This window comes from Heptranchias perlo, chromosome 2 (genome assembly GCF_035084215.1).
Source record: "Heptranchias perlo isolate sHepPer1 chromosome 2, sHepPer1.hap1, whole genome shotgun sequence".
Taxonomy (NCBI): domain Eukaryota; kingdom Metazoa; phylum Chordata; class Chondrichthyes; order Hexanchiformes; family Hexanchidae; genus Heptranchias; species Heptranchias perlo.
In genome coordinates, this window is record NC_090326.1 from 6,014,583 (window position 1) to 6,025,737 (window position 11,155).

Consider the following 11,155-nt stretch of genomic DNA (forward strand, 5'->3'; position numbering starts at 1 on the left):
ATTCTTACTTGTCTGAAAATAAGTGTTTTGGAGTTAATGCATTGTGTATAATAGGTAATTAAGTTCTTTTCGACAGTTTCTTGGAGGTCCCACCGAGATCGCTTGTGATCTCCGGTAAGTGCGGACACAGTTGTCTGTGCAAGCCCAGACACACAGCGATTGAAAGGTGTATGCATTAACTGACGTGACTAATTCTTCTGTTTGCCTTTAGGAATTGGAAGGCGATCATAGGAAATGTGTTTCGTATAGACAAGGAAAGAAAAAGGGGAAAAGTGTGATGTGTGACAGATTACTCAATATTGTCAGCTGCGGTGTTGTCGTAACGGGCTGAGAGAGAGCAATAATGGAGTAGATCTGTGAATACCGGTGATACTAGGAGTGAAGTTGAGGTTGCTGTATGGGATCGATAGACTGTCACCTCCTCGTGGAGAGGCGCCAGAAGAAAAGGTAACCAGTTACAGACTTGTTTTTTTTTAAAATTTTTTTTAGTGTAAATTTATAATTTGGATAAGCGCAGACTAAATGTTGCGTAATTCGGAAAAGTGCGAAATTTGCAAGTCTGTAGTGGCGACAAACGCAGACTGGTGTGGATGTCGTGGATTCGGAAAAAGTGCAAAATTCTGGTTTACCTGAATTAAGTGTTTAGGTAGAAACACTGATAGTGCTCAAGTGTAAGAGCACTTTTTAAAAAAAGATCTTGCGTAAGTCAGCTGATTCAACTAAGTGCAGACGTTTCTCTCACGCACCTAGTCTGAGCTGGTTAAGGTGGATGTAGAGAACACATGACGTCTTGTCCAATCAGCTGAATTATCAAGTATAGAATTGTGATAGTTAAGATAGGTCTTGATTGTTGTGTAATTACAGTGTGGAGGATTGTATAAACTATTGTATAAACTATAAGCCATGGGCGCCAACGCTGGCAAAATCCCTCCAAAGGGAACACCTGCTGCTTACATGTACAGAAACTTTGGAAAAGAATCAACTGACGAGTTGATAGTTTGGTCCAAATGGACCAGAACTAAGAAAGAATCCCTTTCCCAAAGACGGTACATTTAATATGGATAGAATTAAGTGACTAGAAAAATGTTTAAAAGACAGAGACCCGGAAAAGAAAGGGTCCTTTTGTTTTGGTGTACTGTCTCTTTTAAAAAGCCTGTCCTGATTGTGTGGGTTTTTTTCGGTGTTGTGGGCCACGCCCCCTTCTTACTGCGTCTTACGTGTTTTCTTCTTTTCTGTAATGTATCTGTTTTGTCTTGTGTTCAATTCTGATATTGCTGAATTAAAATTGGAGTTATTGAGGTTAAGTGACCTATTAAATTCTGGTTCTTATAAAATGTGGGCATGTTAAATTCCAGACATGGGATCTTCTAAAAAATTGGCATTTTGAATTTTTATTTTTGTGATTGGCTGTGGTTTAAAAAAAGGTTTAAAAAATTAACGGGACAGAAAAAAAGCTATCTGGTATCACAGTGATAGGAAAAGTCGGAAACCTGGAACAACTCGGAGAGTTGGTTATAATCAAACCCACTAAAACTATGTGAAAAATAAATAATTGGAAAGCTATAGTTGTGTATGACGAGCAAATTATAAAACTTACGAAGACTAACTATAAACTAAAATGTACGATGGGAGAGGTTATTTCCCGGTATGAATTTTTTCTAAACAAAAGAATTTATGTGAAATTCACCAAGACAAAATGAGGTTTAATTGTAAAGAAAAGACAAAGTGCAGATTTAAAGAATTACAAGTTACATTTGCAGGATGATCTCTAGTTATAAATTAAACTGATCTTCGAAGCATTTTGTGCTATTGTGATTGATTAAACACTATGATTAAAAATAAATCTCAAAATAGTGTGCAAATATATAGTGTAAAAGCAATCCATAAATGTGAAAAAAAATCAGTCAAACCTGTGTGAAGAGAAATTTTGATTGTGGAAACTTAATCTCAGAGGGAGTAGTATCAAATTACTCCTACCACAAGAGCAAGTTAATGTTAACCCCTTCCATCCCAAGAAGCCAGACTGTCATGCCAAGAGCAGTTCAAACAGATAGAAATGACCCAGTCGGTTGAGAACTGTCTGAGGCTTGCCCAGAACACAGGTGAACATGAGGTAACAATTGGTATAGGTTAGAATTGGAAGTCCATTACTTGAGCTATGTACTGACACAGGGTACTAAACGCCTATCAGTTTTACCCCGCCACAGTATGATAACGAAGTTCGACAAGTTCGGGGGCTATTCACGAATAGTAGATACAATACAAGATCTGACCAAAGAGGGGAGACCTTCCCTGACAAATTATATAACTCGCACTGAGAATGCTAAGAAAACTCAACCATTATATCAACACCTCCTAACTCAAGTGTTAAAACAAAGCAAGACATGGAATGGAGGTGGACAGCGTAAAAGATTTCAGACAGGCTGCGCGCTCCAGACAGAGAGCGAGAGAGGGACTAGGCAAATTCTCTCTCCTGTTTTATTTTCTGGATTTGTTTCGGGTAAAAGGATTATTCCTTTGGATAAATAAATAATAAATGATGATTTGACAAATTAACCCCTTGGGCTCTCAAGAAGAGCTGCAATGGATTTTCTCTGTTTCTTTTAAAACAGGTGACCCTGGTTTTTGGAACCACGTGAGTGTTGATGGTGCAGGATTACCAGGAGTAGTTCTTTGACATAAAATGGCTTTACAAAGTTACGGTGCAACCTTTGCTGGAGAGATTTGGTGCAGGAAACGATCCAGTGGTGTTAAAAATTTAAGACTTTAGCTGCAGACATCAGCAGATACCAAATGTCACAGCGTGGTGATATCAACCTGATTCTCTTCTTTTGAAAACATTTTGATTTGTTTTGTTTTAACCCATTTATTGTCTTCCGAGACAGAGTGCTCGAGGTGGGAAGATATGGGAGTTACATCCAAAAGTAATTACAAGTACTTCTGTCTCTACTATAAAACCACAAAGCCTGGACATAATATGTTTCTGAAATTGGAATTGATAAGAAAAATTTATATGAGTTGCTATTCAAGCACTCGAGAAAGGAAAGATTTACTTGTAATTTAAGGGGATAATCAAATTATATTTAAAATAAAAGAAGTCCAGTCTAAATGGTTCCTATTGAATGCTGTGTATCAAGGAAGAATTCTTTTCGAGAGGGAAGAAAAATTTTACATTGACAAGTCCTGTCAGTCCAACAATACTGCTCTCAAGTTGGGATAATTGTGAAATGATAGAAGGGACTCGGGCACAATATAGTGGGATATTTTGGGAAATGAAAAGCGATTCAAGAAGAAATTACGTAAAATAAATAAATTTTGGGATATTGGAGCTGACTGTAAATATTGTATCGGACAGTAACATTGATTTGGCAATATTAGATCAAAAGGTCAGAGATTTAGGGCATTGCATTAAAGATATATTTAAAAATAAATGAAAATACAGATAAGGAATTGTCTGAGGATCAAATACTGATCATACATTTGCACAGGATAGCTACAGTGCTAGAAACACGTGCCCAAACCATTAATAAATTAATAAAAGAGGAATATAACGTATCTTAGCAGGCGGCTGCTAATGACATCTGCAGTACATATGGTAACTGGATTGTGGAACAGACATGAGAGAACCTAGCCCAGATACAGGCAGGGGAAGTACCCTTATGAATAACGAATCAACAAACTGAGGGTGAGCCTGACCTGTGGGCATGATGGAGGTGGTACCTCCAAGTGGCTGTTACCAAACAAGAACATCACCCCTTGCCAATTCAGGGCAATGGTGCGGGTGTACCCCACTCAAGTGGAGTGTAAACCTGACGGAGGACGGCTCCTAGGGTTGGTACTAGTAATACTAGTGATAGCACCCGAAACCCAGTGACGAGAGGTGTACCAAGTACAGAATATTGGGGTAGTGAAGGATGGAATGCACATATCCCATCACAATATGTTACCATATGCTGAAAAAAATTTTTTTAAAGGGAATTTGGCTGAAACAAAATTAAAGGGATGTGTTACTAGACATGCTGTTACTGTATGTCCACATAGTGTTGGACACAGCCCAGAAGCACAGCGTGGGTTTAATAATACCGGTACCATGGAAGCCCTAGAGGCAGATCTAAAACCCACTCAAGTGGCATATGCCGGAGAGGGCGAATATTGTGTTACAACTAATTTGAAAACGTTTAAATATGCCAATCTAACTTGTGATATTTTAAGTCCAGAATTCTACTCCATTCCTGAAGTCCTGGTTCGGATTGGACCCGAGGAACTGGTAGAGATACACCGGCATAACCTCACCACCTTACAAGTTTCTGAGGATGTCAAAAAAGGACTTAAAAGAATATCAGGACACATTTGGGTATCTGACACCCCTGTTGCCTAAATACTTGAAAGCATTGCGAATGGAGATACGCCTCTCCCAGAAGGTTTATTATAACCTACAACAGGACAATAACAACATTAAGCATGACATTGACCAAATTAAAGTCACCACTTGGTGGGATGACCTCTGGAATTTGGGACTGAATATACAGATCCATCCTTGGATTAGATTAATGTCACATGTATTAGTCGTAGTGCAGTTTGTTGTAATGTCCTTCTTGATTTTCATTGCATGTAATAAATGTAAGCAGAGGATGAAGGGTTTGGCAAAGGTAGTAAAACAGAGCCTGGGTGAGAATGTCCCCATTGTCTCTGTGATTTCAACTAAGAAAACAACTTAATGGTACCGGGAGTAGCACCCGCTGGGGTAAGGTGCATGTAAAAGGGAAGAAAATTATAGTTTGATAGGATTATCAGATGCTCTGCCTCTCTTCCACCCGGACTGGTGGCCAACACGAAGGGAACCTGGTTAAGATGAGGTACAGCATCTAAGAGGATATTATAGGGATAAGAATTTGGATTAAGGAATATAAAGGGGTGGGTCCCAATCTCGAGTTCAAAGGTCAGGCCTAGTAGTTGATTAATTAACCCATAAATCCCCATACAAGGACCCCGGCGGTGGTGTACCAGAAAAAAAAAACTGACTGATTAATTAAACTGTTATAAGAGACTGTTGCAGCATGGCATGTCCTAAACTTTTAAATCATATGAGAATAATTGGCTCGGCATGCCTGATCGTGTGGGTGGGAACTGGCATAAAACCTGCTACAACCCCTGCTGCAAGCAGACTCAATCGTGTTTCAAGAGAACTGCATGTCAATACTTTTTTATACATGTCATATATGTATGCAAAGCGTCAAGGTATCTCTAGTTGCTGGGTGTGCTCACATATCCCAATTCAATCCAAGGGAGGCTTTCCACTCAGACCAGTCCCCCTAACTTCCCAAGAAATAGCGGAGTGGGTAATAAATCAAATTGAAATTAATGGGAACAGAATGCGAGATAGTGGCTGGATGAGTGCGAGAACAAATAAGACAATGTTTGTGAGAAAGCAATGGAAGGAGTACACAATCACAACAAAATGTGAAACCAGATTTCGGGGGTGGTACCAACCTAATTACGATCAGACCCATAAACCTCCTTTTCTAATCCTTACAAATACACCAAGAACTAATGGAGCAATATGTTTGAGTAAGAATTCAGTAGGGGGTGATGTAATGGGATGGAGTAATTGCACTCAGTATATAAATATGACAGTAACCAGCATCAGTAGTACCATCAGATGGAAGCCTTGCACAGGTGGCCAAATTTACATAGATAGAATAAACATAAAGAATTCCCCTGCAGTTACTGCATATAATGAAACCTACTTTATTTGTGGCCACAAGGCAGACCCATGGTTGCCTCAAAGATGGACCGGATCATGTTACTTGGGATATGTGATCCCATATATCCGACACTCATCATCCCTGCCTCAATATCCTGCTGGGCAACGAGTAAAGAGGGTAATTACTGAGGCTGACCGATTCTGGGCCATTGCTTTCCCTAGTTGGGGAGTGAGCATGGCCACCAGAGAAATTATTAAATTAGCCAATATCTGGGAAATAGTTGCTAATGATACGGCAGAAGCCTTAAAGGAAATAAGTGCAGAAATGACAGCCATTCGTACGGTCACCTTTCAAAACCGTATGGCCCTTGGTTACCTATTGGCAGAGAAAGGAGGAACATGCGCACTAATTGGATCTGAATGTTGTACCTACATACCGGATAGTTCAGAGAATATTACTAATTTGGCCAATCACATCCAAAGGGAAGTTAAGAAATTCAAGCAGCCCCCTTCATTCACTCTTTGGGGCTGGGCAACAGGATGACTGGGTTCTATTGGGACTTCTCTAGTTCAGGGACTAGTCATATCTATTGTTATAATTCTTATAGCCTATTGCTTTGTCAAATGCTGCTGTGTTATGATGTCCAACCTGGGTACACATATAGCGCCCACAAATTTGATGGTGCAAGTAGGGGTGACACAGGATGAGGCAACACAGGAGGAGTTTGAACGTCTGGGTGGAATAATGCCTTATTAAAGTGTTGTCCTTTTATCTATATATATGTAGGACAAAAGGTGGGAATGTGGAAAACTATAAGCTTTGCCTTACTAAATTGACTTTCTAATACACTTAAACCATAAAGCTGACCATATTAATGTAGAAATATTGAACCATTATAGAAGCAAAGCGTGATGGAATAAGTTGACCATGTTAGCTAACCAGCTGAATTTAATGAGAAGCTTGGAGTGTACACTTTCCCAGCAAAGACACTTTCCCAGCAAAGACACACAGAAGGGCTATTGTCTTTGCTTATGAGATAACTGTCTAACCAACAGAAATTAATGACCACATAACCTTGAGACCAAGACAGTCTCTACTGATAAGGGAGCTGTGTTGCTAAAGCAACGTACCTTTCCCAGATCCTGTGAGAGGCCACCGAGGGGGATGGGGGCCTGGGGGTTGGGTCCCTATTTTTGATTGACTAAAACACTTGAACCAATGAGATTGTACATGTACGCCTATATTCAATGATAGACAAACATTACTAAAGTAAGTGTATAAAAAGAAAGCTAAATCCTTTGTCTTTCGAAGTCGTAGCCTCAACCTTTGATTGAGGTGGACTTCCCTTGTATACAAGCTTCTTGGTAATAAATTCTTACTTGTCTGAAAATAAGTGTTTTGGAGTTAATGCATTGTGTGTAATAGGTAATTAAGTTCTTTTCGACAGCGTCACCAGAGGGCATGACGGATGTCTCTGGTGAAGGACTCACCAACCTGATTCTGGCACCAGTAGGCACGGACACCTCAGAGTCAGCTGGTGCCAGAGAAGGACTTTACATCTTTATCCCAGGAGGCCTCGGTACAAGTTGGCACCGGGGCTTCACCGCATGTTGTGGACTGGGATGGCAGGGGCTGGTTTGCGAGTGGCCTTAACTAGCCCGTCCCAATCTACACCATGGAGGCAGCAACCGGAGCATCCCCACCTCGAGACTTTCCTGTACAGTCCCAAGGTGGAGCTTCAGCCGACGTCGGTCAGAAATGACTGGATGGACTGGGCCTTCTCCAGTACCAGTACAGTTAACCCCGAGCAGTGCCCAACTGAGCCTGGGTTTGGAGCAGGGTTGCTGCTTGATGGTGATACAGGGACAAGATGGCTGGACGTGAAGGTCCTGCCCAGGGGAGGGTGGAGGAGGGGAGCAAATTAATAATATAAATAGATGTCAGAATAAGTCAAGGTGGAGCTGGTAGAAATAACAGACCCGGTGACCTTAGTGTCCAAACTATGGCCCACAGACTGTAGGCAGTCGCTGTGAACCTCTGCTTCAAATGTTGATCCCACTTTCCCCTAAAGGATCCAATGGTCTTTGCCCCAACCATTCCCCCTGGCAAAAAATTCCAGGGTCCAAATAACTGGAAAGAAACTTCTCCTGACCCCTCTCCTCACTTTCAGTGAAAGGTTTAAATAGTTGGCCTCCCTTCAACGACTCCTCAAATAGGCCTGGAGATGAGGCCCAGCCAATCGAGGAAGAGGCTAAGGGTCTCTCCAGGCACTTTCTTTGCTTCAATCATTAGAATCAATGAAGCAGCTCCGAAAGTTTAATTCTGTGATTATTTCCCCACTCTGACATCTATTTGTATTGAGAATTCGCATTTGATTTGATTCAGCTCATTTTTTGGAATCTATTTACATATGAACATAAGAATTAAGAGCAGGAATAGGCCATTCGGCCTCTCGAGCCTGCTCTGCCATTTGATACGATCATGGCAAATCTGATTGTGACCTCAACCCTAGTTTCCCGTCTACCTACTATAACCTTTGACTCCCTTGTTAATCAGGAATCTATCTAACTCAGCCTTAAAAATATTCAGTGACCCTGCCTCCACCGCTCTCTGGGGAAGGGAGTTCCACAGACACACAACCCTCTGACAGAAAAAATTCTCCTCACCTCCATCTTAAATGGGAGACCCTTTATTTTTAAACTGTGGCCCCTAGTTCTACTCTCACACACAAGGAGAAACATCCCCTCAGCATCTACCCCTTCTCGTCCCCTCAGGATCTTATATATTTCAATAAGATCACCTCTCATTCTTCTAAACTCCAGTGTATACAGGCCCAACTTGTCCAACCTTTCTTCATAAGATAATCCTCCCATCCCAGGAATCAGTCGAGTGAACCTTCTCTGAACCGCCTCTAAAGCAATTATGTCCTTTCTTAAATAAGGAGACCAAAACTGCACACACTATTCTAGATGTGGTCTCACCAATGGCCTGTACAACTGTAGTAAAACATCTCTACTTTTATATTCCATTCCCCTTGCAATAAATGACAACATTCCATTTGCCTTCCTAATCACTTGCTGTACCTGCATACTAACTTTTTGTGATTCATGTACTAGGACACCCAGATCCCTCTGTACCTCAGAGTTCTGTAATCTCTCTCCATTTAAATAATATACTGCTTTTCTATTCCTCCTGCCAAAGTGGACAAGTTCTCATCTTCCCACATTATACTCCATCTGCCAAATTTTTGCCCACTCACTTACCCTATCTATATCCCTTTGCAGACTCCTTCTGTCCACTTTACAACTTACTTTCCTACCTACCTTTGTGTCATCAGCAAATTTAGCAACCATACATTCGGTCCCTTCATCCAAGTCATTGAGATAGATTGTAAATAGTTGAGGCCCAAGCACTGATCCCTGTGGCACTCCACTCGTTAAGTAGAAACATAGAAAATAGGAGCAAGAGTAGGCCATTTGGCCTTTTGGGCCTGCTCCGCCATTCAAAATGATCATGGCTGATCGTCTAACTCAGTACCCTGTTCCCACTTTTTCCTCATATCCCTTGATCCCTTTAGCATTAAGAAATATTTCCACCTCCTTCTTGAATACATCTAATGACTTGGCCTCCACTGCCTTCTGTGGTAGAGAATTCTATCAGTTCACCACCCTCTGCATGAAGAAATTTCTCCTCATCTCGGTTCTAAATGGCATACCCCGTATCCTGAGACTGTGACCCCTGGTTCTGGACTCCCCAGCCATCGGGAACATCCTCCCTGCATCTCGTCTGTCTAGTCCTCTTAGAATTTTATATGTTTCGATGAGATCACCTCTCATTCTTCTAAACTCTATTGAATATAGGCCGAGTCGACCCAATCTCTCCTCATACATCAGTCCTGCCATCCCACATCTTGCCAACCTGAAAATAGCCCATTTATGCCTACTCTCTGTTTCCTGTTAGCTAACTAATCCTTTATCTATGCTAACATGTTACTGCCTACACCATGAGCTCTTATTTTGTGTAGTAGTCTTTGATGTGGCATCTTGCCAAAAGCCTTCTGGAAATCCAAGTACACCACATCCACAGGATCCCCTTTATCCACGTTGCTTGTTACTTCCTCAAAGAACTTTAATAAATTAATCAAACATGATTTCCCTTTCTCAAAGCCGTGTTGACTCTGCCTGATTGCATTGAGATTTTCTAAGTGTCCTGCTATAATCTCCTTAATAATAGATTCTAGCATTTTCCCTATGACAGATGTTAAGCTCACTGGCATGTAGTTTCCTGTCTCCCTCCTTTCTCGAATAGAGGAGTTACATTCGCTATTTTCCAATCTGATGGGACACTTCCAGAATCTAGGGAATTTTGGAAAATTAACACCAATGCATCTACTATCTCTGCAGCCACTTCTTTTAAGGCCCTAGGATGAAGTCCGTCAGGACCTGGGGACTTGTCAGCTTTTAGTTCTAATAATTTTTTCAGAACCCTTTCCCTGGTGATTGTAAATGTTTTAAGTTCCTCCCTCTCTTTCACCTCTTGATTCACAATTATTTCTGGCATGTTATTTGTATCCTCTACAGTGAAGATGGAGGCAAAATATCTGTTCAATTCATCCGCCATTTCCTTATTCTCCACTATTAATTCCCCAGACACTCTCTCTCGAGGATTAAGACTCACTTTACTTACTCTTTTCCTTTTTAAATACCTGTAGAAACTCCTACTATCTGTTTTTATATTTCTATCTAGCTTTCTCTCGTACTCTAATTTCTCCCTCCTTAATATTCTTTTAGTCATTCTTTGCTGTTTTTTGTATTCTGTCCAATCTTCCAACCTATCACTAATCTTCGTCGAATTATATGCTTTCTCTTTCAATTTGATACTATCTTTAACTTCCTTAGTTAGCCATGGATGGTACGCCGTTCCCCTAGAGTCTTTCTTTCTCACTGGAATGTATCTTTGCTGAATGTTATAAAATATCTCATTAAATGTCTGCCACTGCATCTCTACTGAGCTATCCCTTAACCTAAGTTCCCAGTTCACTTTAGCCAGCTCTGTCTTCATGCCTTCATAATTGCCCTTATTTAAGTTTAAAACACTAGTCTTAGACTTACTCTTCTCTCCCTCAAACTGAATGCGAAATTCAATCATATTGTGATCACTGCTACCTAGAGGCTCATTTACAGTGAGGTCATTAATTAATCCTGTCTCATTACACATTACCAGATCTGGACTAGCCTGCTCTCTGGTTGGCTTTAGAACGTGCTGCTCTAAGAAGCTGTCCTGAAAGCACTCTGTGAACTCATCTTCCAGGCTACCTTTGCCAATTAGATTCTCCCAATCTATATGTAGATTAAAATCACCCATGATTATCGCTGTTCCTTTCTCACAAGCCCTCATTATTTCTTCCTGTATATCCTGTCCTACAGTGTGGTTACTGTTAGGGGGCCTAT

The 11,155-nt window shown here is 40.9% G+C and overlaps 1 long non-coding RNA gene across 1 annotated transcript; it reads left to right on the plus strand.

The window, feature by feature from the left end:
* LOC137334852 (uncharacterized) lies at window positions 1–7,098 on the plus strand. The gene is made up of 3 exons (XR_010966259.1): window positions 1–114; window positions 212–447; window positions 4,213–7,098. It is a non-coding gene; the product is annotated as an uncharacterized lncRNA (long non-coding RNA).
* The last annotated feature ends 4,057 nt before the right edge of the window (window positions 7,099–11,155 follow it).